The following is a 27,730-nucleotide window of genomic DNA, read 5'->3' as shown; positions in this document are numbered from 1 at the left end:
GCAGACCAATGAATTCACGGACATCTTTCTGAGTAGAAGGCACTGGTGTGTCTAAAATTGCTTGAATGCGATCTGGTGTAAGTGCACGTCCCTCCTTAGACAGAAGGTGACCTAAGTAGGTAACGTTTGGTCTACAATATTGCAATTTCTTCTGTGATACTTTGTGGTGGTGTGAAGCAAGAAAGGAAAGTAAAGACAAAGTACGTTTTTTACATTGTTCAGGCGGATCGGCTGCCAACAAGATGTCATCAACATATTGTATGAGAGCCACTCCTTCAGGCAAAGTGAAAGAATCAAGTTGTCTTTTCAATGCTTGGCTGTAAATGCTAGGACTCTCAGTGTACCCTTGAGGAATTCTACAAAATCTGCACGATCGATTATTCAAAGTTAGGCCGAACAAATATCGGCTATCAAGATGAATAGGAATCGAAAAGAAAGCGTTCTTTAGGTCAATCACAGTAAATGTTGTTGCTGTTGGAGGAACTAAGGTAAGAAGTGTCGATATGTCAGAAACCACTGAGTATTGTGGCACTACAATCTTGTTAACTTCTCGCAAATCAATGATGAATCTGTAAATCCTAGTGTCAGTGTCTTTTTTCAAAATCAATCAATCAGGCGGATTTTTATGGCGCGCTACTCACCCGTTAGGGTCTGAAGGCGCTGGGGGGGATTGGGGGTGATACGCTACTGCTGGAACAGCCAGGTCTTGAGTTGTTTCCTGAAGGAGAGATGGTCCTGGATCAGCCGTAGGAAGGTGGGGAGGGAGTTCCATGTCTTGGCTGCCAGATAGGAGAAGGATCTTCCACCGGCGGTGGTTTTTCGGATTCGCGGGGCGGTGGCGAGGGCGAGGCTGGCGGAGCGGAGCTGGCGGGTGGGTGTGTAGAATGTGAGGCGGTTGTTGAGGTATTTGGGGCCCACGTCGTGGACAGCCTTGTTTGCGTGGGTGAGGAGTCGGAACGTGATTCTCTTGCTGATGGAGAGCCAGTGCAGGTCTTTCAGATGGGCAGAGATGTGGCTGTGACGGGGGATGTCCAGGATGAGTCTTGCCGAGGCGTTCTGTATGCGCCAAAGTCTTTTCTTGAGTTTGGCTGTGGTTCCCGCGTAGAGGGTGTTCCCGTAGTCCAGGCGGCTGGTGATGAGGGCCTGGGTGACCGTCTTCCTGGTTGCGATGGGGATCCACCAGAAGATTTTTCGGAGTATGCGCAGGGTGTTGAAACAGGATGACGAGACGGCGTTGACTTGCTTGGTCATCGTGAGGGAGGAGTCCAGGATGAAGCCCAGGTTGTGTGCATGGTCCGTTGGCTTGGGTGCGGTGTCCAGGGCAGGGGGCCACCAAGAGTCGTCCCAGGCAGAGGGGGATGGTCCCAGGATGAGGACTTCCGTTTTGTCTGAGTTCAGTTTCAGACGGCTGATCTTCATCCATTCCGCGACGTCTTTCATTCCTTACTGGAGGCTGGCTCTGGCGGTGGCGGGTCGTTGGTGAGGGAGAGGATCAGCTGGGTGTCGTCGGCGTAGGAGATGATGTTGAGGTTGTGTTTGCGTGCGATGGCTGTGAGGGGGCTCATGTAGACGTTGAAGAGGGTGGGGCTGAGCGAAGATCCTTGCAGAACGCCGCAGATGACTTTGGTGGCTGCGGATCGGAACGGAGGGAGGCGGACTCTCTGGGTTCTTCTGGCGAGGAACGAGATGATCCACTTCAAGGCCATTCCTTGGATTCCGGTGTTGCTGAGGCGCTGTATCAGGGTGCGGTGGCATACTGTGTCGAAGGCTGCTGAGAGGTCCAGGAGGATGAGGGCGGTTGTTTCCCCGTTGTCGAGCATGGACCTGATGTTGTCGGTTGCTGCGATGAGGGCGGTCTCGGTGCTGTGGTTTGCTCGGAAACCGGACTGCGACGGGTCAAGGGATCCGTTTGACTTAAGGAAGGCGGAGAGTTCTTTGTTGACAGTCTTCTTGATGACTTTGGCAGGGAAACGGAGGAGCGAGATGGGGCGGAAGTTCTTGAGGTCCGTGGGGTCGGCGGTGGGTTTCTTCAGGAGGGCGCTGAGCTCGGCATGTTTCCAGCTCTCCGGGAAGGTGGCGGATGCGAAGGAGCTGTTGATGATGTCCCGGAGTTGGGGAGCGATGATGGAGTCGGCTTTGTTAAAGATGTGGTGTGGGCATGGGTAGGTAGCGGAGCCAGAGTGGATGGTGCTCATCGTGCGGCGGTGTCTTCGGAGCTGACCGTGGTCCAGTTGCGGAGGGTGGTGGTTGGGTGCGCTGGTTCGGTGGTTGGGTGCGCGATTTGTGCGCCAAAGCTGTTGTGCATGTCGGCGATCTTGCGGTGGAAGAATGAGGCGAGTGAGTCGCAGAGGTCTTGCGAGGGTGTAATGTCCTTGTTGCCGGCGCTGGGGTTGGAGAGATCTTTAACGATGCTGAAGAGTTCCTTGCTGTTGTGGGTGTTGTTGTCCAGTCGTTCTTTGAATGTAGTCCTTTTGGTGGTGCGGATCAGTTGGTGGTATTTGTGGGTGGCGTTCTTGAGGGCTGTCATGTTTTCTGTTGTCTGGTCGTGGCGCCAGACTTTCTCAAGGGTGCGGCAGGTTTTCTTGAAGTTTTTGAGGTTGTCGGTGAACCACAAGGCTTTCTTGCTGCGGGGTCTGCTGGGTGGTTTCTTCAGTGGTGCGAGTTCGTCGGCGCAGTTGGTGAGCCACTGTGTGAGGTTACGGGTTGCTTCGTTGGGGTCCGTTGTGTTGGTGGGAGGGTTCTGGCTGAGGGAGGTGGTGAGCTGGTCGGCGGTGATCTTGCTCCAGCTTCTGCAGGGAACCTGTTGCGGGTGGTGGTGGGTCGTGGTTCTCTTGAAGGAGAAGTGGACGCAGCTTAGGTCTGTCCAGTGAAGTCCAGCTGAGAAGATGGGGTCAAGCGTGTGGCCCGCGTAGTGGGTGGGTGTGTTCGCCAGTTGCTTGAGTCCGAGGTTGGCGAGGTTATCCAGCAGGGTGGTGGTGTTGCTGTCATTGTTGTTCTCCAGGTGGAAGTGGAGGTCTCCTAGGAGGATGTAGTCTGGGGAGGTAAGGGCATGCGGGCTGACGAAGTATGCGATGGCTTCGCTGAATTGTGTGCGTGGTCCCGGGGTCTATAGATGGGAGTGCCTCTGAGGGTAGTCCTGGGGTCAGTGTGTATCTGGAAGTGAAGGTGTTCGGTGGCGGTGAGGGTGTCGTCGGAGTTGGTCCTGATGCAGATGGAGTTTCTGTGGACGATGGCGATGCCTCCTCCGGTCTGGTTAGCGCGGTCCCTCCGGGTGATCTTGTAGCCATCAGGGATGGCTATGGCGATGTCGGGGGCTGAGGAGGCGTTCAACCAGGTTTCCGTGAGGAAGGCGACGTCTGGTGCTGTTGTGTCCAGGAGGTTCCAGAGTTCGACTGCGTGCCTGTGGACGGAGCAGGTGTTGAGCAGGATGCACTTGAGGTGGCTGTTGCTGGTGGTAGGCTTGGCGGGTGCCGGCCCGAGTCGGAGGCAGGTGAATTTGCAATCTTGGCAGGTGAAGGGTCCGTGGGTGCGTTTCGGGGTGGCTCGGTAGCAGGCGGGGTTACGACCAGCGTTGAGTGTGTGGAGGGTGGCGACGTATCGTATCGTAGCCCTGAAATACTTGAGCATATCAAGACCCACTATATTGTCCGGTGTATTTGATTTGATTTTGATTTGATGTGGATTTATATAGCGCGAAATTGCTGCCCGGAGGCGTCCAAGCGCTGAGAATACCAGACCCGACAGAGGGGGGAAGGCACGGGAGAAGGGGGAGGTTAGACTGAATGGAACAGGAAGGTTTTCAGTTGTTTGCGGAACGTCGTAAGGTTAGAGTTGGATCTTAAATGCGGTGGAAGGGTGTTCCAGGCCCTCGCCGCATTGTAGGAAAAAGACCTACCTCCAGCTCTTGATCTCCTTACTCTCGGGGTAACTGCTAAGAAAGACTGATCTGATCTTAGGTTCCTGTTGGGCCTGTAGTGATGGATTAGGTCCTGTGTGATCTTGGGGCCAGAGTTCCAAAAAGACTGGTGGGCTATGCATAAGGCCTTGAACAGCACCCTTTGGCGCACAGGTAGCCAGTGGAGAGAGACCAACCCGGATCTGACTGACTGTCTGCGAGGGATGTCAAGTAGCAGACATGCAGCACAATTTTGCGCTATCTGCAGCCTCCTCAGAGTGGATTCTGGGGCTCCGAGATAGAGGACGTTATTAAAATCAAGGCGGGATTGAATCAGGCCTTGTATCGCTGCTTGCTTGGCTTCCATAGGAAGAAGGGGGAAAATTTTCTTAAGCATCTTCATGATGCCAAAGCAGGTGGCCGAGAGTTTGGTGGATTGTACATCGAAGGAGAGTGATCTATCCATCCATATTCCCAAACTTTTAATACTGTTTTTGGGGGTAGGTGGAGGGCCCATACTGGGTGGCCAAAGGGTGGTCGGGAGGCTGGAGATCGAGTTGCCGAGGACCATAAGCTCGGTCTTGTCTCCGTTCAGTTTCAAGGATGATAAGGACATCCAGGATTTTACCTCTTCTAGACACTCTCTGAGTCCGCTCTGTGCAGGTAAATTGGTCTCCTGTGTAAGGGAGACCACTAGCTGCGTGTCGTCCGCGTTGGAGAAAGCAAAAATGGACATGGAGCAGTACATTTTTCAACATGAAATGCAAGTGGTTGTGACAGTGGGCTAAGGGAAGGTGTTCCATCGAAACCAATCGATATAATGGTTAAGCCAGAAAGGGGAGCCTTTGGAACCAGTTCTTTAGATAAGGCGCTACGAGTAGCTCCTGTATCAACCAGAAACTGATCAGTAGAACCCAAAACATGTGCTGTAACATAAGGACCCTTCTGATCTACTGGAACTTCAACTGATTCCTTACCCCATCCTAGGCAATCCTATGCGTAAGCAGAATCTTGCAAATCAGACGGCAAATAATCATACATTTGATATTGATTCCATCTATCGAAAGTGTTACAACCATCCTGTCCACGCATATTAGTATCAAACCTAGACCGATCATCCGTGCTTCCTCTAGGCCCTGAATATCCTAAACAATTTTAGGCGACAAGCTATTCCTGGCAACAGGTTTGCGACATATTTATCGACAAACTGATGCCTGCCTGTGTCATCTGTCAATGACTGGCCACTAAAATTATGAAATGACTCCTCAAAGCGTGTAAAAAAGTCAGAAACTGATTCATCTGTTTTTTGCTTAAAAGATGCTAATATAGTCCAGTCTATCTTTTTAGGAGGAATAATCGTCTTTAATTGAACTAATATTGCTGCTGGATGATCTAAAATTAGCTGACATGGTTTCTTTGCGGGTTCCCTTTCTTTATCCATATGTTCTAAATCTTTCTATATCGCCCCAAAAGTCATACGATCATCAACTTTATGACAGTTCTCCACATAACAGGGGGTAATATCAATCTGAAAAACATATCAATATCAGGCAGAGTATTAGTGCAAGAGCTAATGGCACCCTCAACTTCCTCATAAAAAGCAGCTGGATTTTTCGGTGGATCAGGCAATGCAGTTTTAAGAGCCATAACCTCTGCTCTATTCCAAGGAGTATAAACCCAATTATAAATAAAATAACCCTTTGCATCAGTGGAATCCTCACTAGTTCCCGCATCTCTAGGAGGAACATACAAAGGTGCAGGTTCCCGCATAGGTTTTGCATGAACTATCATAGTCGTATCTGTTCTGAAGATAGAAGCATGTGCCACGCCGGTCTGAGATGTTTGTGTAGCTGCTTCTGCTGCCTTTTTCTTGTCTCGCAAATGGACTGCTTCAGCACGCAGTTTAACCAAACGTCTAATTGAATCAGCCACCTGAGAGAAGACAAAAAGACCATCACGCATTTGATTACAATCATTTGCTATATCATCGGGCTCCAATTCCTCAGAATGTTTCCTAAACCGCTCAATGACCTCTGCGGGAATTACTTCAGTAAAATAAATTTGCTCCCTTTCTTGCCAGCTTTTCATATTATCTATAAGTTCAGAAGCAGGAGCAGTACTACGAACAGCTTTGCGAGCGGCGGATCTAAGGTGAGATGCACGTTCAGTGGTCAACATAGAATGATTTTCCTGTGCTTTCCCTTGTTCCGAAGCAGAGTCCTCATCTGACTCATGAAGAGCAGAAGGAAAAGTATAAGGAGGTGGAGAACGATCTAACAGAAGAGAATCATCTTGTGGCTTGTTAAGGATAGGATAGAGGGGTCGTCGAACAGCGTATTGGCCAGTTAACTGCAAATGACACTCCCTATCTTCTCTCTCTTTTATTTCCTTATTTTTCAACTCTGATGCTTTCGCATGAATGCTCTTTCACTGTTCTTTTTCGATCAAGGCTTGCTCATGCTTTATTCATTCGTGCAATTCTTTCTCCCACATTCGTACACAGTCAAACATATCTTGCCTAGCCTTTCGCTTAAACATACATTGTTCCACATACTGAATCTTTTGTAAAGATGACCCTTGCATAGGCCAACGCAACTTAGGATCCTTACTAGTATATTTATTCCATAACGTGCTGTACATTATAGAAGAAATACCATACTTAATATACATCTCCCTATTAGACGTCCCCTCCGGGGGGGGGGCAGGTTGTCTTTCATTGAGTCGCTAACGGGTACCACTACAGAAGCAACACATTCTACGAAGTATGCTAGAAACAGGCATACTGAAAACAGCGCAGTATATGCAGTATTATATGCAAAGTAGTACTTAAAGTACGCTTGTATGTTGTGCCGTTCAAATCTTATTCAAAACAGAGAACATTCTCCTCATTGCCTGCCTATATAAAGTGCAATTTATATATACCCAATCACAGATTCCAAAATTGGCCAATACAAATTCCAAACCAACAGCAAGCGTCGCATCAACGACCTTACCAATCCCAGGTGTTCAGATTCCAACTGCCAAGTTCTTGAATCAACCAAATAGTCACTGCACAGCGAATCAACAGAAGAGATCTCAGTCGAGGATCGGCACCACCTGGAGGGTCAGATCAGAAAGAGAGGAAAAACACCATGGTTGCCAAGACACGGGTCTCCTCGGGCAGCGATCATCCGCGCGAGATTCCAATCCTTCGTTTCGACCACTCTTTTGGGCATCCGAGTTGCCGATGAGCCCCACTGGTTGGGCGCCAATTTGTCGAGGTGAGCCTCAGCTATGCCTACCAGTGCTAAGGGTTCGCCCTTCTCTGCACAAGTCCTCAGACCAATAGGAAAGAAGGTTGGCACAGAAACTGCAATACAAAACAGAGCTCTTTATTAACCTCAAGAGGTGAAACTACATTCACAAAACACCCTTCGGTAGGGTATGAAGTAGCACACTGAACAGAAGGAACATGCTCCTTTTATACCCACACAGGGGCTCAAAAAAAGGCGGTACTAGTACAGAAGAGAAGGGTACATACATAAAAGGTCATACAGAAATGCACAATCAGCAGTAGGATGGAGCTTAGCAGTATACTAATTACGGTAAAAATACCCTGACAGTTACAATCTAGAACATGTGTGAACAGTTACAATCTCCTCTGCTCATGTGTAGAGTAGCAGACCCTAAATATAGTCTGTCTATAACCAGAGTAGAAGAGAAAATGACAGAAAGGAAGGACAGAGCACATGGTGAGCACATGGCAGACAAGATGACTGCAGAATACAAGATGGCTTCAGCTAAATGCTAACCCCAATCGCTGCCAAATTACAACACCTGAGCTCGTCACCAGTGTGGAAAAGTAGTACCTCCAACACATAAATATCTTCCAAATGCTTATGTTAAGGTTCAAAGATATGAAACTCTTCATCCACTTCAGTGCTCCCTCCTCCTTTTTCGAACCCCCAGCCTTAGAAGCACCATCCATTTTACATTCCCTCTGGCACATACAACCTCACACACCATACCCTGGATACTGCATTAGCCCACTTAAATAATGTCATAGAAAAGATTATCTCTCTCTTTAACATGGAATTGACCCCATTGTCTCCTCTGAGCTTAAAGAAGGCCTGGTAAAATCTCTTCTCAAAATCCCTAATCTGGATCCCTCCGCACTCTATATATAGACGTGTCTTCCTTTTATCTTCCTAGGAACTTGCAGTTCTTAAGTTCCTTGAAATGCACATGGCACAACTCTACTGAAAGTTAGAAAATATTTCTATTCATAATGATGTTGAGGCAGATTTCGGCGTATCCAAATCAATGAATTTACCATTATTGACCAGTTTATACTCGATTGATCAGCAGCATTCAACACTCTCAACCAAAACATTCTAATTTCCCACCTTTGGACCCTCAGCATTATGGACCGTGTTCTAGAATGTTCTTCTTCATAGAGGACAGTACGAAAAAACTAATTTTGCTCCGTCCTCCACACCTACAACTTCTGGAATCCATCAGGGTCTGCTTTACCACTTTATCTGTTCCATCTCTATATTCAACTACTCTCACCAGGAGGTTCAGTCTCCAGTTTTACCTAGTTCATCTGCTAACTCTGCTACCATGAGGGTACGTCTCTTTAGTGTAAGGGAATGGATGAAAGATAGCTTGCATTAAATTAATTCAAATAAAATGGATGTTTGGTCTACCAAGGCCACTGCCCTGTATCCAGATGAACTGCTGCGGAGACGGTGGGGACCCTACCGGCCCATATCCTGATGCCAAGGCTGAACAGCCTTTGATTGCTCTGACGCACACAGGCAAAAAGATGAGGAGAAGGGAGAAAGAGGAGGATAAAATGGGTGAATTTCATTCAGATCTCCGCATCTTTCAATCACCCTCAACTGAGGACATCACACAACCTCCGAAAGGCAACAATACAATAAGACGAAGACCCTAAAAATGCACTACACAAGAATGTTACAACTGGACAACAAGGAGGAATGGTATGACAAAAAATCAAGGCGAAAAGTATTGACTCAAATATATGTCTAACCAGCTTAAAGTCTCTGTTGAAGGCAACAAGACAGGGAATTGCTTTTTATCTCATTGGGTTGTAATCCTGTGTGGGTCCTTTGTTTCAATCAACGTTATTTTCATGTCTTTGTCAAAGTATTTGTCACTATCAGCCCTTGGTAATACCTTTCTTTTTGAGTGCCAATTCTTCAGTTTCTGTTTCCCTTCCTGATTTATATTTCAGGTAGTATTTTTGTGCAAAGTTGTTATTAAGTTTTGCTTTTGAAGTCTCTTTCTTAGCACAAAGAATGTCCTGATTGCCCTTGAATTACACTGGAAGAATTTGTGGATTAACATTTGTGTCTTCTTTCTCTTTCAGGGATTTCCGATCCAGAGAAGTCTGGAATTCTTTGCAACTAGAGCAGGACCAAGAAGGCCTTCTAAACTATCTACAATAAATGATCTTGGATATAACACAGAAGCATCCTCTCACTTCAACTGAATAAAGCCAGTCACTCTCCTGTACCCCAGTGCAGTTTAAGCATGACTTCTCCCCGAGGCACCTCATTCTTGTGGGAGATGAGATTTCAGGTTGGGATCCATGAGATCAGAAGTAGAATTTTCACTCCCTTCATCACAACCTCTGCCGCCGTCTCATAGATCTCCATTGGAGGTCTCTCCTTTTGAATCCAACCACTGGATATAAAAGCTATCTCATCCCACTTAGGTCTTGGGATAAAAATGAAAACTTTCTTAATCACCACATAAGCCGTTTCATGACTCGCCTTTGGCTCCCGTGGGTGAAAGAGCGCTCTAAAAAACTCATGAACATTACCCGCGGAGAGCCGCCTCCTTCCTTGTAACTTGCAGTCTCTGCCCATAGTTGCTGCAATCAGTCCTTGCACTTGCCCAGTTTTTCTCCCTGGCCTGAGACTCTTTGGTATCATTGCCAGTGTGGGTGTAAGGTTTCAAACTCCACCAATCCAGTTCAAAACTATGACCGATTGAGATATTTGTGTTTAAGGTTTCTTTGTGAGATCCTTGGTAGGAAGAGTTCAAGAAAGAAAACATTATCTATTTACTTTACATGTGTGGTACATGACCTCTGCTGTCAAGGGTCATAGTCAGTGGGTATTTGATTGTGACCAGTTTAGGAAAGTGTTAAGACAAATGAAGGCAAAAAATATTGTGACGCACAAAAATCATGTCCTATATATAGTGATATGAAAATTATTTTGGCTCACAATATTGCAGGTAAGATTATTCTTTTTATTTAAAGGTTGAATATTATTGAAAACAAAACCTTGTGTATAATATTGTTGTAATTTATATTGCTTTTTCAGTGGATTATAGCCCTAATTACAATGAGACTTGGAATGCCTTCAACTGCAGATTGTAGGCTTTCCGAGCTTCACCGCGGGTTTCACCTTCGACCGCCACATTATGATGCATGTGGGCAAAAGTGAACCAGCCGGTCATTCGGGCTGGATTCCGATGTGCTCAAGGAGACTATCGGCCAGTCACAGGCCTGCCATAATCCCTAAGGACGGTGTTTTCGCTGTCAGGATTACAATGTAGGTTTCCGATAGGCTTTCCATGTCGATCTTTCCTACATGGAAAGCCTGTCAGAAACCGAGTTTGGGTGCCCCAAGCAGGGCCCCGACCTCCCTCCGGCCTCCGATTGGGCGCCGATAGGGCACCTATGGTGCCCCACTGTTAATCCCTGCACTGTGTGGCAGGCACCCTGAGGTGCCTGCCACGCGGTGCAGGGATGAACAGATTCTTCCATTTCTCTATGGGAGCTTGTGCTACAACCGGTTTACGGCTGAAGCACAAGCTCCCATAGAGAACTGGGAGTATGCTACTGAACGATATGTGGTCGCATTGTAATGCTGTGGTTGGGACTGGAGAACGGAGGTCGGTCAGTTCCGATTCCGCAGCAGTCTGCCTGACATCGTAATTAGGCCCTTAGTGTCTTCTTTAAAATATAGTATTTGTTTTTAAATTTTATTTTTATGGTATTGTAATTTTAGGAGCAGGATGTTGAGTTTGATAAGAGGATGATAAGTAGTATAAACCTTTACATTTTAAAATTCTTTGTGTTTAAAATTGCTATTGTGTTACTTAATTTAAAATGTTTAATACATTATTATTATGAATGTAAATAATGTTTGCAAAATTATGTATAACTGATATTTTTGAAATGAAAAATAAATGTTGCTTTACTAATGAGATATTGCTTACATTTCTAATAATCTTAGTTTATAATTGGATCACATGTTTTACTTTGCAATTTTAACATTTGTTTTAAATAATTTAAATAATATAATTTAATACATTTTAACAAATGTATCACTTTATACTTAAGAGCTTTTACATTTTTTAGAGATAACGTTTTACATTTATTTTATTTCATTTTTTAAATTATGATTTTAAAGTTTTAATGTCATAGCCATTAATTTAATATTTTAAATACATCATTGTTATTATTTAAACATTATGTAATTTTTTTTATTTCAAGCTTTAATTTTGTGTGTATTGTTATGATAATTAGAATGTATTGTACTTTTTTTTACTGTAATGTATATTATACATTTGTAGTATTAATGTTAAGTTTGAAAGTATAGCATTTTACTTAATCTTTGTAGGTTTGGAGTGGGAGTAATTGTGCCCCTTCAAAGCTTAACACTTTCCTGAGTGTGGTTACGTTTGGGGTGGGAATGAAAAATTGTAACCCCCAACCCTCACTTTTCAAAGTCCTACACTTTCCCAAATGTGTTAACTTTAAAGGTAGAATAATAGATTGTATCTTCCCAAAGTCCATCATCTTCCACACTTTATTGGAGTGAGAAATCCGCACCCACCCCCAAAGTTCTACACTTTTCCCAATGTGGTGAATTTTAGAGTTAGAGTACTAAATTGTATCTTCCTAAGTCCAAGACTTTCAACAATGTGGTTACGTTTGGAGAGGAGATAGTTAATCTGAGTCCTCCAAAGTTCAACACTTTCTCCAATGTGGCTTAGTTTGAAGTGGGAGTAGTATATCTTAACCCCTTAAAGTTCCAGTTTTTCCTTAATGTGAGTAAGTTTGTAGTGGGAATAATAAATCTGAATTCCCCAAAGTCCAACACTTTCCTCAATGTGGTTAGGCTATGAGTAGGAATAGTAAATCTGAATCTCTCAAAGTCCAACAGTTATTCCAATGTAGTTAAACAGCTCCAAAGTTCAACACCTTCTTCAATGTGGTTAAGTTTGGAATGGGAATAGTAAATCTTAATTCCCCAAGATTCAATGAATTTCCCGATGTGGTTAAGGTTGGACTCATGATATTATATCTGACTGTATCATAGTCCAACGTTTTCTATATTGTGCCTATGTTTGCAGTGTTAAATAATTTTTGTAAACATCTCATTTAGTACATACGACACAGTAAGTTCTGAATATGGCTTATTACAAGTATGATTTAGTTGTATTGTACATACATTTCTATTTTTAGTTATATGTGTTTTTAAACATGTTGTACAGTAATTTTTATCAAACGTCAATTTTTACATTATATATTTTTTTAAGTTTTTCCTTTTAAAAAGTACTGAAAATTGGTACAATCGTTATTAGTATGTCATAAAACAAGTTTAATACATTTTTAGGTTTTTTAATATTTTATAAACATTAATAAATTACATACTTTTTAAAACATTAACTTCTATAAGATGGACATTTTTAAAAAAGTTTTAGCCACTTTTCTAGTTTCTTTTATTTTGTATTCTTTCTTTATCATTTGGGAATTTCCTGGATCATGTGATTGTGGTTTCCATTTTCTGGTCTCAATTGAGACTATTTAAAACTTATTTTAGAAGGGTTTAGTGGTAGGGGGAGGTGTTTCTAGTTATTTGGGTCTAGTATTTGTAATTGGGTGTTGTTTTAGTGTAGTAGTTTTTGCTATTGAGGTAGGCCTTATTGTGTAATGCAATGTGGAGTTGTATTTTATATGTGTGTTTTACCAGAGTTGTGCACAAAGGTAACCCTTGTGAGTAATTAACATGTGTAGGTTTACACTTACATTTTTAAATAACTTTACTACTTTTAGCTAATCACAAAATCCGAATATGAAGTTACTCAAAAGTGTGGACTTACACCTCTCCACTCCAGAGGATAAAGCCATATTTCTGAGTGGGAATTACAAATGCCAAAAAGAAACTGTTGTAAGTCCAACACCACACGGGCAACCCCTGCTACTGCAACACCCTCTCATAGAAAACAATGGAAGTAGGGACTTCAAATAAAATCCTACAGGAAATTATGTTAAGTAAAATGAAAGTATTTAAAATAGTTAAAAATATATAAAATATAATTTAACATTAAAAATATATTAAAATAAAACAGATGTATTCTTAAATTAGAAAATATTTTAACAACCTTGTTCGAATTTAACTATTAATGTATTATTACATTTCATAAAATATAATTAAACTACTTTTAATTAATTCTAAGCATCATTTTAATATTTATTAAGGCATAGTAAAACATTTTTTTAAACTTTAGTAGATTAACACTTCAATATTTTTTTTGTTTAATGTATTTAAATTAATTAACTATTTAATTAAAAAATTAAGTTACCAATGTTGCAGCATTTTTAATTTTGTTCTGAAGAACCGGGTTTTAGAACCCAGCGGCGCCAGGGGCACGCCCAAAGTCTTCTGGTTCACCTGTCTTAGAATACAGAGACACTGGATACTTCTCTGTGGCGTCAAAGATCGAATTTATTGGCTGCAGCCAGGAACAGAAGTCCACGAAGTACAACACAGTATATTCGTCGGAGACTGCTCAAATTTGTAAGGCGAGACATCTTCTTTTATGCCAAAAATCACATTCCGGACAAACACCCACTATTTACAATTTATCCAATCATAGGTATTATTGCAAAAAGTATCGCATGACGACAAACCCACTTTTCAGTTGTCCAGCCCACCATTAATTACACAGGAAAGCCCAACATTCCTTCTTGAACAGGCCGGACAAACCCATAATAAAAGACCACAACCCATATCATAAAAGAGGCCATAAAGGAAGAAACAGAAACAGATAAGAAGCGGGATAAGGGGCGGGTGTGCATACCAAACTTTACAATGTCCTGTGCTCTGATCCTCAATCTTGATCAGCTATCGGGCAAGGAACTGGCTAAGCAAGGTCAGCTTCAGGCAACGAGGTCAGTTCACTCGGTTCATCCAGAAGTCAGCACGAACTCGAGCTAACGTGTACGTGTACTAAAGACTCGTTCGACTGCAGTCATCGGCCTATGTGAGGGCAACCACAAAATGGCTGCCATGCACAAAATGGAACCCAGGGTTCGGAACCAAATCCCTAAATACATAGTGAATCCATCGGTCTAACATGACAAAATCAATTGTACTTACCAAACTCACTAGTTACGGTTCGCTACTATCAAATTCGTAACGAAACCATGACATTTATAAAACGGGCTCAGAATTCACGGAACCTCAGTTCTACATTTAAAATAAATATACGCCATAAATGTACATTAACATTTAACTGATATGTGTTTTCTACTATTGTTTAATGTCTACTAAACTTTTTCCTTTGTCCTATACTTTTCCTTTCGGAGATCTCTGACCAAGGGGCACACAAAATGACAGCTGTTAAAGCAGCATGGCATAAACTATTTAGGGATTTTTAATCACACATTTGAGCAATTTCTCACAAGCCTTATCCCCTTTTCGGTTTGCAAAATTCACAATGTATACATGCTCTACCTTTGGTATGTTCATCGCTGTTTACCGACAGATATTACTATCCTGACCGATTATACATACATCATTCGCCTAACTATAAGATGACGCCATGATACCAACACGTTTTATTAAAATCTGGACGAATACTGTCACAGATTCACTGTTCTTGTGCAAATTGCCTTTCCTATGTAAGACATTTCATCTAGAACCAGGTGACCATATGGATGTTCCAAAAACTGATGACTGGACTGCTTAAACGCATCAGAGTATTAAACATGAGTCCCGTGATGTAATATGAATACGTGATTATGAATTGTAAGGACATGACATCATATTAGTACCACACATTATGGTGGACATTTTGAGTGCCAGACTGTAACAGGACATTACTGAGGCGTTTCTGAAAAGATGGCCCGGGCCACATCCATCAACAGTCCAACCCCTTCCTCGCAGGTATTTTACGCCCTAATACCCACACCTTCCGAGCTATTTGGAAATTTAAACAAGTCCTATTTTAGGACAGATATTTTTGAAACAGTGCATGCATTTAATTAAAAGTATGCCATCTAAGTTATTTTCATGGTTCATATTCATGGTCAAGGCTTCCTGTTTTCGGTTTTTACTGATTTTTACAGATAAATACAGAAAGAAATCCATTTATTATCTTGTCTGCATTTACTTTCAAATGTGGATAAAAACATTAATTGGGTTGCTATTGAATGATTCTAAATACTCTCTGTTATTACTGCCAGGCCAATAGTTGTGTGGATTGATAGGTAAAGGGGGTTACAAAAACAGGAAGAAGGAAGAGGCTTAAACAACAGTAGATATACACAATGCTGATACTGAAATTTGCCTATTTGCATGTAAGTGAATTGATTTATCTTCTGGGGATTTTTCATATCAGTGAAACCTGGCTGACATTCAAGAATGAGTGCCTATTTATTGCTCAAATAAATGTGGAAATATACCAGTTTCAGCTTCATTTTTTCCCCCACAAAACCCAAAATAAATACAGATAAATACAGAGAAAATCAGCAACAAAAGAATTGATGAATACAGACAGAAATGTAAAAAAAAAAATCTATAAAACCGGAAGCCCTATTCATGGCTAAGAGCACATGATAGAGTTATGTACACACTGGATACACCATACACCTACCACCAGTAGACACTGTCGTAATGTCCTGAATACTCCATATATGCACCCAGAACACCCTAATAAGTCCCAAAGGTGAAAATGCACTATAATGCGATATATTGTGGACTTTAGGACACGGTCCCGTACTATGGGCCTGAATATGAGTGTGGCGGTGCAGGAGCAGACCGCCACACAGGCGGCCCACTCCTGCACAGTCAGACCAGTATGCACACCGCCCACCAGATTATAAGTTTCCTCGTATCTGGTAGGCTTTTTTAGGGAGGGTCTCATGGCGGTGCCTCTAAAAATGGACACAGCAATAAGAATGCCAAAAACAGTTCCTGCCCGGCATGGACTACGAAGTCCATGCTTGCAGGAATTGGGGTTCATGCACACAGGAGAACATATGTTGTGCCCGTTGCACGCATCCCCATGCACATGGGCAACAGGGGGCACTGTAGTGCCCCCTTTGTTTCAGGACTGCCAGTCTTTTCATTGAGTAAAGACCTCCATGACGCCGCTGGCGGTCCTGAAACTCGGAATATGCATGGCGGTGCCTCATTTATTTATTTATTTTATTTATTTATGCAATTTTATATAGCGCGGACTTTACCCGAAGGTGTCAGAGCGCTTCACACTAGGAACAGAAATGATAAAAACTGAGAACATTACACGAGCAACAGATTGCAGAGGCAAACGTTACGTTACATACGGTAAAGTGATAATTGTGAGCAAACAAGAATACATGAGGTAGTCAAAATGTTGAGAAACCAAAAATACATAAGGTAGACAAGGTAATTGTGACACTTGTGAGCAAACAAGATACATGAGGTAGTAAAAATGTGGGCTACCAAAAATACATGAGGTAGTAGAAAGTGCACAGGAGGAAAAAGTGACAAGTGTGCAGGCTACAAGAGAAAATAGAGTATAATTTGCGGTATAATACAGCAATACATGTTAGACCCTCAAGCACAAGAACAAACGATTACGTAGGCAGAAGTGGCACTTGTGCAAGTATCAAAGGTAAAAAACATGTGAGAGGAAGCAAACCGTGTGTTACAGGGGCAAAGTGGTGAGTGCAAGTTGCAAGAGGGTACCAAACACAAGTACATGGATAATACTGCAATAAAAGGCAAACACTCTAACCGCAAGAACACACTGGGAAGGCACTTCCATGGACATGAGAAGTAGAAATTTTCAGTAGTGGGAGATCTTCCTTCAGATAAAAGAGAGTTACTATTGGAGGTGTCTCTGGAGGAGGAGAGCTTTGAGGTCCCTTTTAAAGGCCTGGGAGGAGGCTGTGGTCCGGAGCTGAGGCGGCAATGAGTTCCAGATTCTCACTGCGTTGCCTGAAAATGATTGGGCCATCGTTCTTTCCTTCTTGAAAGTGGGAGGTTCAAGCAGTAGATTCTCCGCATTGCGTGAAGGTCTAGAACCTCCAGAGAGTTTCAGTTTATTCGCCAGGTAGAGAGGAGAAGAGGAGTGCAGGGCTTTGTGGGTGATACAGGCGGTCTTGTAGATAGCTCTAGCCTCAAAGGGAAGCCAGCGGAGGGTAGATAACATCGGTGTGATGTGATCGCTTCTTTTGGCCCCATAAATGAAACGAGTTGCTGAGTGGAAAACAGACTTAAGTGGGGACAAGTGGGATTTGGGGAGGCCAGTAAGAAGAGAATTGCAGTAGTCGAGTCTGGAGAGGACCAGTGCTTGCACCAGGGTAATAAGGTCCCGCTCCGCGAAGAAGCGACGGATTCCCCAAAGAAGGCGCAGTTGGTATCGAGCTGATTTCGCAATGGAATTGATGTGGGGAATTAGATTGAGTTTTTTGTCTAGTATGACACCAAGGGATTTGGCGCTGCCGACAATGATGGGTTTATTGTTTAGTAGATTCATCTGATCCATCCATGATTGCACCGGGGGAGGAGAGAGTGAGGAGGAGAAGAGGAGGAATTCAGTTTTGGAGGGATTCAGAATCAGTTGATGAGTTGACATCCAGTTTTGAATGGAGTCGAGAGTGGAGCTTAGGATGGAGAGATCGTGAGTAGAGGCAATCTTGAGGTAGAGTTGAGTGTCGTCAGCATAAAGATGATAGTGAATCCCGGATTTACTTAGGAGATTTCCCAGTGGTTCTAAATAGAGATTGAACAGTGTGGGAGCAAGTATCGAGCCTTGGGGAACACCTTGACCTACCGCCACAGGAGATGAAAGACTGTTCGCTATTTTGATCATTTGGGATCTGCCAGAAAGGAAGGATGCAAACCAATTAAGCACAGTGCCCTCCATGCCCATTCTCTGTTGAAGAATATTGAGGAGGGTGTTGTGATTGACAGTGTCAAAGGCTGCGGAAAGGTCAAGGAGAATTAGAAGACAGGACCCCCCTGAATCGAGTATCCTCAACGCGTCGTCAACCACTTGCAGTAGGGCTGTTTCAGTGCTGCAGTTTTGGATGAAGCCGGACTGACGGTGGTCTAGAAGATCATTGTCCTTGATATGACAGGAGAGTTGTTTTGCTACACATCTTTCTGTGATCTTCGCCAGAAAGGGAAGGTTAGTGATGGGGCGGAAGTTGTTGAGGTCATTCGCATCAGCAGTGGGTTTTTTCAGAAGAGGGGTGACCTGCCCAGTTTTGAAGGAGGCAGGAAGGGAGCCTTGCCAGAGGGAGAGGTTGATCAGAGTGGTCCAATAGGAGAGGGAATGGGTATAGAAGTCAATGGCAATGACACTGGGGATAGGGTCAAGAGAATGGTTGGATGGCTTCGTTTCTCGTATGCACTTGAGAAGGGCATCTTCAGATATGGGGTCAAAGCTCTGCCAAATGGCTAAGGATTTGCGCTCCTCTGGAGGGGTAGGATAAGCGACCTGATCCTCAAGTGATTTCACTTTTTCATCGAAGAAAATAGCAAAATCCGCTGCTCTCTTTGTAGAATCATCCACCTAGGAGGTTGGGGGAGAGCAGTTAGGCATTTTGATGAGATCGAATAGTTTTTTGGGTCTATTTTTGGGGGAGTCAAGGAGGGTTTTGAAGTGTGTCGCTTTCCCAAGGAAGATGTGCTTGTGGTACTTGGATCTTGCTGAGCGAAGCTTGGCCAAATTGTCGGAGGAGGGCACTTGCCTCCATTGTTTCTCCAGGGATCTTAGCTGCTTCCTTTCCTCATAAAGGGATTTGTTGAACCAAGGTGCTGAGGGAGTGGGCCTTAACCTTTTGCTTTTGAGTGCAGCAACTTTATTAATTTCAGCTGCAAGAACTATGAGGCTTTGAGAGGTGAGTTCGTCAACATCTAGGTTCGGGTCGAGCCTTGGAAGAGATAACAAAACTGATTCACAGAGGGGACCGACATCAATATTTTTAGCATCCCGGAACCATGAGATGGCCCTCTTTGGTTGGCCAAGAGTTATAGAGTGTGAAAGTTGAAGAGAGAATGGGATGAGGAGGTGGTCAGACCAATCTACATGAATTGGGGTAGTGGTAGAAAGCATGCCTGCTTTAGAAATAACAAGGTCCAGGATTGCGCCCTTAGAATGAGTTGATTCAGTGCAGTGTTGGATAAGATCGTTAGTAGAGAGGAAAGTGGCCAGTGAGTTCGCAGAGGAGTCTTGCGGTACTCCCCAGTGGAGATTGAAGTCACCCACGAAGGTCTGATTGTCACTTCGGGAGTATTGGTCGCTGATGAAGTCGGTGAGTTCATCCATAAACGAAGGGCCACTACGAGGCGGGCGGTTAATGACATGGAATCTGAGGGGTGAACAGTGTTGCAATTGAAGCTCAAGAGAAAGGCATTCAAAGGTTTTGGAGGAGCTGTTAGGAGAGGCCTTGAGTTGGAGGGTGTTTCTAAAGATGACTGCAACACCTCCCCCCGTGTTGGCAGTTCTGTCATTCCTAAGTAAAGAGTAGCCTGTGGGTAATAGGAGATCATATATAGAGTGAGATGTATCTGACCACCGCCATGGAATAACGGTTCCCTGACGTTTGCGGCGCTGCAATGGCAACCCGACCGCCAAAGTTGTAATTGGGCTGTTGGACAGCCGGCATGGCGGTAGCTGGACTGCCACCACTATGCCCCCGTGAGTCTGGCAGTCCTCGGACCCCCAGCCTCTTAATTAGGCCCTATGTGTTTAAAGCATACTTACAATGTAATTAGGACATTCATCCAACGTCTACATGAGCCCCCTCGCGGCCATCGTACGCAAACACCACCTCAGCATCATCTCATACGCCGACGACACCCAGCTGATCCTCTCCCTGACCAACAACCCCGCCGCCGCCAGAGCCAACCTGCACGAAGGGATGAAAGAGGTAGCCGAGTGGATGACGACCAGCCGCCTGAAACTGAACTCGGACAAGACGGAGGTCCTCATCCTGGGCTCTTCACCCTCCGCCTGGGACGACTCCTGGTGGCCTCCCGCCCTGGGCACCGCACCCAAACCGACAGACCATGCACGAAACCTGGGCTTCATCCTGGACTCCTCCCTCTCCATGACCAGGCAAGTCAACAGCGTCTCCTCGGCGTGCTTCAACATCCTACGCATGCTACGGAAGATCTTTTGGTGGATCCCCTCAGAGACCAGGAAGACCGTCACCCAGGCCCTCGTCACCAGCCGACTGGACTACGGCAACGCCCTCTACGCCGGGACCACCGCCAAGCTCCAGAAGAGACTCCAGCGGATCCAAAACGCCTCAGCCAGACTCATCCTCGACATCCCACGATCCAGCCACATCTCCGGACATCTGAGAGACCTTCACTGGCTTCCCATCAACAAGAGAATCACCTTCCGCCTCCTCACCCACGCACACAAAGCCCTACACGACCTAGGCCCGAGCTACCTCAACAGCCGAGTCAACTTCTACGCTCCCAAACGCCACCTCCGATCAGCCAACCACGCCCTCGCCGCCGTCCCCAGCATCCGAAGAGCGACTACAGGAGGAAGGTCCTTCTCCTACCTGGCCGCCAAGACCTGGAACTCCCTCCCATCCGACCTGCGCCTGACCCAAGACCACCTCTCCTTCAGGAAGAAGCTGAAGACCTGGCTGTTCGAGCAGTAGCGGCACCCCCCCTCCCCAGCGCCTTGAGACCCTACGGGTATGTAGCGCGCTCTATAAATGTCATTGATTGATTGATTGATTGATTGATCCATGTGTTGTGTTTCCTTAACTTTGTAACCTGTACAACATGGAGCCATTCAGCCCACACATGTTATCACTGGAGATCTCCGCACTCACCTTAGTACAGGATATATACATTACTCACGGCAGTCGGTGGCTTTCAGTCTGTGGGCAGTCTTTGCATATACTGATCCTTCTAGCCTTGGCTCTTTACATATATGTTATGTGCAACATATGAAACACTCTAAGTACAGTCGGGGAAAGTACGTCTGCTCAAGGAGCTCATCAGACCATCGGATACCATTTTATCAAGTTGATATAAATATAACAAACACGAATAAAGCTAAAAAAATGATGATGTTCAGGATGTGAGTCCTGTTTTTGCGCCATTTCTCATCCAAACTAGAGCGCGGATCCGCGAAGCTTGGCGTCCAGCTGCCTCCTTGAAGTTCAAGAGTTCTTTATTCTGGGTGTGAAGACCACTCCGAGTGGACCCTGCACCACGAACCATCAGTTTGTGGAAGAGGTGTGGCGCAACGGCCAGGGTGCCTGACTCCGGATCATGGGGTTCACGGTTCGATTCCCGACTCCGGCGGGAGGTTAGCCCATCACCATGTGACTCTGGGCAATAGCTCCCTTAGCCTTCCCGACGGCCCCCAGCGCCGGGACACCTCCACGGAGGTAGCTGTGCACTTTACAAATGCTAGTATTTCATTTCATATCATCATGGTCACTCAAACTAGTTAGGAAAGCGGTCCCTGATGAGCACCTGCCCCCTGCTGCGTCTTTCCTACAGACTTCACACTTGAGAGGAGCGGGAAGGATTATATTGTGCTCTGATTCCTGGACCGAGTCAGTCTCAGCCAGTCTGTATGCGGGTTGAAAAGAGGAAACACGGTACCACCATAGTGTGGAACAAGCAGTATCTCAGCTGCACACCTACAGAAAGCGAGGGGCCACCTGCCCACCCAAGCATCCTGTGCTCTTATTTGCCCAAGAAGCCAAGACCCTGCAATGGCCAATGATTGGACAGAGGGCAGCTGGCTCTAGTCTTGCAGGTTGACATGGAGCTGTGGCACTCCTGAAGGAAATGCACGGTTGAACAGTTGGCTCCCTCCAAAAGTAGGTGTCCAAACTGTCTACATCCTCCTTAACCATGGACTTATTGGTACGTACAGGTCATCTATAGACAGCCTCGGTGCAAGTTGCGTTTCAGGCCTGGGCTCGCGGGCGAGAACGCTGCACACACACACATGACACCACAACGAGGTGACGTATGGAATACTCACCTAAGCATCAGAATCTCCAAGCTTTGGCCTTGCCTAGCAGTCTGTCGGAGTGTGGCGCACTGGCCCGTGGTGTCTGTATTGGCCCACGGTAGCCCCTATAGTGTTCCGGTGCTTGTGCACGCACACCTTTGCCATAGCCATTTTTAGAGCATGGCCAATCTTTTGGACCTTATCAGGCAAGTTAATCCCTTCCTGCTTTGAGTTCAAATATGTGTTCTACAGAGAAGAATCCCACCTTCAAGTGTGGTGAGTGGTCAAGGAAAGTGCTAAAAGGGGCACTTAAGTTTACAGATGTTAACCATAACAGGTCCTTCAAATAACTGAGAGCAGAATCGATTATATTGGGGGGCTTTTACCCTGACTGGGAGAGACCACACAGAGTTCAGAGGGGTTCCCATGTTTATGTTTATGTTTTTGTGATTTGTATTGCGCGCAAATACCTGGAGGTGTCTCGGCGCGTGTGTTTCCCAGGACAAAGCACGCTGAAAGAATCACTGATCAAATAACCATGTCTTGAGCAGTCTACGAAAGCTGGTGAGAGTGGGACAGCGTCTGATGGACAAAGGAAGCGAATTCCAAAGTTTGGGGGCTGCCACTAGGAAACATCTGTCTCCCCAAGTGGAGGTTCTAGTACGGGGAACTGAAAGAAGACATGACGAACCAGATCGCAACGATCTGCTGGGGGCATAGATGTGAAATGCATTCATCAAAAACTGTGGTCCTACATTGTGCATTGCCTTGTAGGTGATGCAGAGCACTTTGAATTTAATCCTGTTTCCGACCCTTAGCCAGTGCAATTGACGTATGGCCGCTGAGGTTGGTTGGCGTTTGGGGATGCCAAGCAGAACTCTCGCTGCCGCATTCTGAATCGATTGTAGTTTGTGGAGCACCTGTTCCTGAGCATTCAGGAGCAGGGCATTACCGTAATCCAGCTTAGAAAATACAAGAGTGGAGATCAGCGTTTTTCCTGCTGATGGAGGAAGGTATGGAAGTATTTTCTTGATTTTCCTTAACATGTGAAAGGAGGCGGATACCACTGAATTCACATGTTGTTTAAACAGCAGCTTGTCATCGAACATGATCCCGAGGTTTCTGACCTTAGTGACTGGCACTGGTGGAAGGCCTATTTCACTTGGCCACCAGATGGAAGACCATCTTGGCAGAAGGTTTCCGAAGGTCATGACCTCGGTTTTGTCCGAGTTTAACTTTAAGCAATCACTCGCCATCCAGGAACCGATGGTGAGCATCCCCTCCTGAAATCTAGTTGCCACAGCTGACCCGTCGTTATGCACCGCCACCACCAGCTGGGTGTCGTCCGCATAGGTGGTTAGGCTCATTCCGTGTTGTTTGATCATCCTTACCAAGTCCGACACATATATATTAAATTGTGTCGGACTTAGCGATGATCCCTGGGGCACTCCGCACGGGAGGGTGAAGATGGGCGAGTAGTATTCACCCAGTTTCACCGATTGCGTGCGGTTCGCCAGGAAGGATGCAATGAGCTCCTTTGCTAGATGGTTAATCCCCAGGGTCGCGACACGGTCGATCAGAATGGAGTGATCGACCGTGTCGAAGGCAGCGGACAGGTCCAACAGAATAAGAGCCGCCGACCCCAACCCCCCCCCCCCCCCCCCCCCCCCACCCCCTGGTCTAGAATAACTCTGATTTCGTCAGCTGCCTTTATTAATGCGGTCTCTGTACCATGACTCTTTCGGAACCCAAATTGGGTATCGTCCCGGAGGTGTTCCTGATCAATGAGTTCTGAGAGCTAGTGATTCATGATAGATTCAAATATTTTAGATGGAAAGGGGAGGCAAGCAATTGGTCTGTAGCTTGCGGAGTCTAGAGGGTCAAGGGAGGGTTTTTTTTATCAGCGGCTTAATCACTGCCTTTTTTCCATATGTCCAGGTAGGAACCTGTTAGGAACATAGAGTTACAAATGTCCATGAGGAGGGGTGTAATGTCCTCATTGATAAGTTTAAGTATGGTAGGCGGGTACGGGTCTAAGGGAGACCCTGACCTGATGCAGGTGAAAAGTTTGCTAATATGTTCCCTGGATTCTGTGCCGAAATTGGAGAAAATGGGTCGCAGAATAGGCAGTGGAGAGTCTGGATGAGATTCCTCTGATTGATACTGGTTGGTAAATGAGTATATATTAACCACTTTGGAGGAAAAGAAATTGGCTACGGAATTACATAGCTCCTGGGAAGGCTCAATGGCCGGGCAGGTTGGAGGGTTGGCCAGGGAGTTAACTACTTGGAACAGTGTTTTTGCAGAGTTGACGGCGAACTCAATTTGAGATTGGTAAAAGGAGCTTTTATGCGCAACTATGGAACGCTTGTAGGTTGCTAGCGCAGCTTTATAAGTTTGTTTCTCGTGAGAGTTATAGTGTTTGCGCAGTGTCGTTCCAGGTTCCTTTAGTGTTGCCTCTGGAGCCTGAGGTCCTCTGAAAACCACTGGGCAGATGGCATATTCCGATTGGGAAAAATAGATTTTGTCGGGGCTATCTCATTGAGTGCATCTTGGACCCAGTCAAGATACCTATCAGAGAGTAGGTTGGGATCAGCTGAGCTCTCGTAACGGGAGGTGGCCAGCACCTTAGATAGACCTGGTATGTCTACTCTATTCCAGGCTCGAGTGGTTTTAGGCAAGTGTGCTCTGCACTGGGAAGGGTTCGGGTCATGTGATTTCAGAGTAAACATGACTGCCGCATGGTCGGACCATGCCAAGGGGAGTACTTTATACTTTAGGCAGCGTGATGTAGGGATTGTTGGTAAACAGCCCGTCAAGCGTGTGGCCTGCTAGATGGGTTGGGCCTACGACTAACTGCTGTAGACCTACTACTTGTAAGTCATCGATAAGCTGATTAGTGTCCTTATCACTGAGGGCTTCAAGGTGGAAGTTAAAGTCGCCCAGTATAGTGTAGTCCGAGGATCCTACAGATGATCCGTTCAATAAGATCTACAAGGGCTGAGAGGAACCTATTACGAGGGCCCGGGGGACGATACAGGAGAGTACCTTTGAAGGTTTGATTATTATTGAGGGCAATGGCGAAAGTTATGGCCTCACAGTCAATATGGCAGATTAATTCTGTTTGTATGTGGTACGGGGCCTTATAGATGATCGCTAGGCCACCTCCTTTGCCCGATAGTCTGTCCTGCTTTGCCACGTAGAAACCGTCAGGTAAAGCTGCACGAAAGTCTGGTCCTGAGGCGAGATCCCCCCAGGTTTCCGTGATAAAGAGGATATCCAGCTTGTGTCTGGTAATTAATTCCATAATTTCCAGATTGTGCTTTGGAAGGGAGCGTGCGTTGATTAGCGCCGCCCGGTAGTGAAGCTTGGGGGTGGTGGGGGTACAGGTAGTGGCCGGGAGGGGGGAAGGAAGAGAAAACGGGCAGAAAGGGCATGGTAACGGTGCAGATGGAAAGCAGGAGGCAAGTGGTAACGCCATGCACTGCATACTGCTAGCGTACATTTTTTATTCTTTGAGCTGCGATGATGAGTAGCGTAATATAGGACCTACGGCCTGTACGACCAGGGGAGGGGCCCTGGGCTCGATCCAGGCGCGGACAGGCGCAGACGGGCTTGCCTTAGGCGCGCCTTTGGCGCACCCGTGGCGCGCCCGCTGTGCGTCAGGGGGGGCATGGGAATTTTATTTCGTAATAGGAGAGCAGCTAGACTGCTAACCTCAGTGCAACCGCAAGTGGGGGAGAGAGACTTCCTGGCGAGGCGATCTATCCCTCCACAGCAAACTGAACAATCAGTGGTGGAAAGGGGATCACGCACAACTCATAAACACAAAAGTAATTTATTAATCAAACAACATTTGTGATATGGAACATAGTAAAAATAATAGTGAGGTTAAAAGAGAAAAGCGCTAGGAGCCTTCTGACTGAGCCTTCGTCGGCGCTTTGGTGAAAGAGTTAAAATCGCATTAATCGCGCTAAATTGCTGATGCGAGCCTGCAGCAGAGCTAGAGTAAATGATATTCAGTCAGCGTTATGGTGTTGATGTCTGCCTCCACCCATCATCCAGGCACATTGGACCACGTACAGGCCTCGGTTACATAAACAGGGGCAACACCAATGATGCAGACAGGTGCAGAACAAGACAACACATGGGCCAATCATGCCTTGAAGAACAGAGTTGACTGCCCACTCCGTGGGTGGTGTGGGATCTTCACACGTGCACTAGAGGGTGAGTCCCAACCGTGGAAGCGGCTGCACCCAGAGGACTGCGGTAAGGGACAGCACGCGGCAGCACTGGCACCTGGCAGCCCGTTACATTTCTCCTTTGACCATAATTTCTAGGTTTGTCCATATGTACTACGTACTGGCAGGTACCAGTTACCTTACATTGGCGACAGTGAGTCGTCGGGTGTGAAGCATCTAAAAGGATTACATTTGTAGATGTAGGAAAGACTCGCTTTCTTAGAGTAATTTCTGGTAGTGGTGAGCTCACCAGCAGATTCTCAAGTCTCACCCGTAGACTATATCAGACAAGCGGCCTGATTTAGATCTTGACGTTTCAAGAAAAAGCGGTTCTGTCGGGTAGACCTATTATTACTTCAAAGTACAATACATGAAATACAAAAATTATGCTCTCAACACACACATGGAGAAAAAAACAAAACTAGTACTCTTTAAGTCTGTGCTCAATTTTTATCAGAATTACTTCATTCCGTTATGAGCTGTTTGTTTGTATCAATTGAAAATAAATCATGTACAAAATACTGTTTAGTGACATTTGTGCATAGTGAAAAAGTGACAAAGTGCGCAATATATACAATATCAACAGGGTGTTATATCTAAAATTATTTCTGTAGGAGAGGCCAGAGTTCTATTTGAAACCACAGTTTCATCCTTGTTGTGGAAACCGGGTCATTCTGGACCTAAAGACGTTTCGACCCTTCAGTGCCCCTGTTGGTGGTCACGGCGGGTCTTTATCAAGATGGACAAGCGGGGATTATATGTGCACTGTCCTGACAGGCATGGGGGTTCTGTGCCTGAAGTACAATGGCACAATGGATCAGTATAATTTAGTCCGGTGCAATGTAGCTCAATAATTGACATGTCGTGGTCAATCTGGTAAAAATGAGCGGAACAGAGTCTCGACCATCAGTTGCAAACTTTAGATCTTGGCGGACGGGTTACTCCATCACAACGGTGGAGGATATCTAGTCTGCCGAAATATAAATCTCAACGGTGACGGATATCCCGTCCACTGAAATAAAAATCCCAACGGTGACGGATATTCCGTCCACCAAAATATAAATCCAATGATATCCGTTGGGATTCATATTTTGGCGGACGGGCTATCCGTCACCAGCGTGACAGAGTAACCCGTCCGCCAAGGTCTAAATCAGGCCCTAAGATACAATAGCATTTATATTTCAGCGTACGGGATATCGGTCACCGTTGTGATGGAGTAACCCGTCCGCCGAGATTTAAATCAGGCCCAAGGATACAATAGCATTTATATTTCAGAGGACGGGATATCCGTCACCAGCGTGACAGAGTAACCCGTCGGCTGAGATCTAAATCAGGCCCAAGGATACAATAG

This window comes from Lissotriton vulgaris, chromosome 3_2 (genome assembly GCF_964263255.1).
Source record: "Lissotriton vulgaris chromosome 3_2, aLisVul1.2, whole genome shotgun sequence".
NCBI classification, from domain to species: domain Eukaryota; kingdom Metazoa; phylum Chordata; class Amphibia; order Caudata; family Salamandridae; genus Lissotriton; species Lissotriton vulgaris.
Note: the sequence above shows the minus strand (reverse complement) of the source record.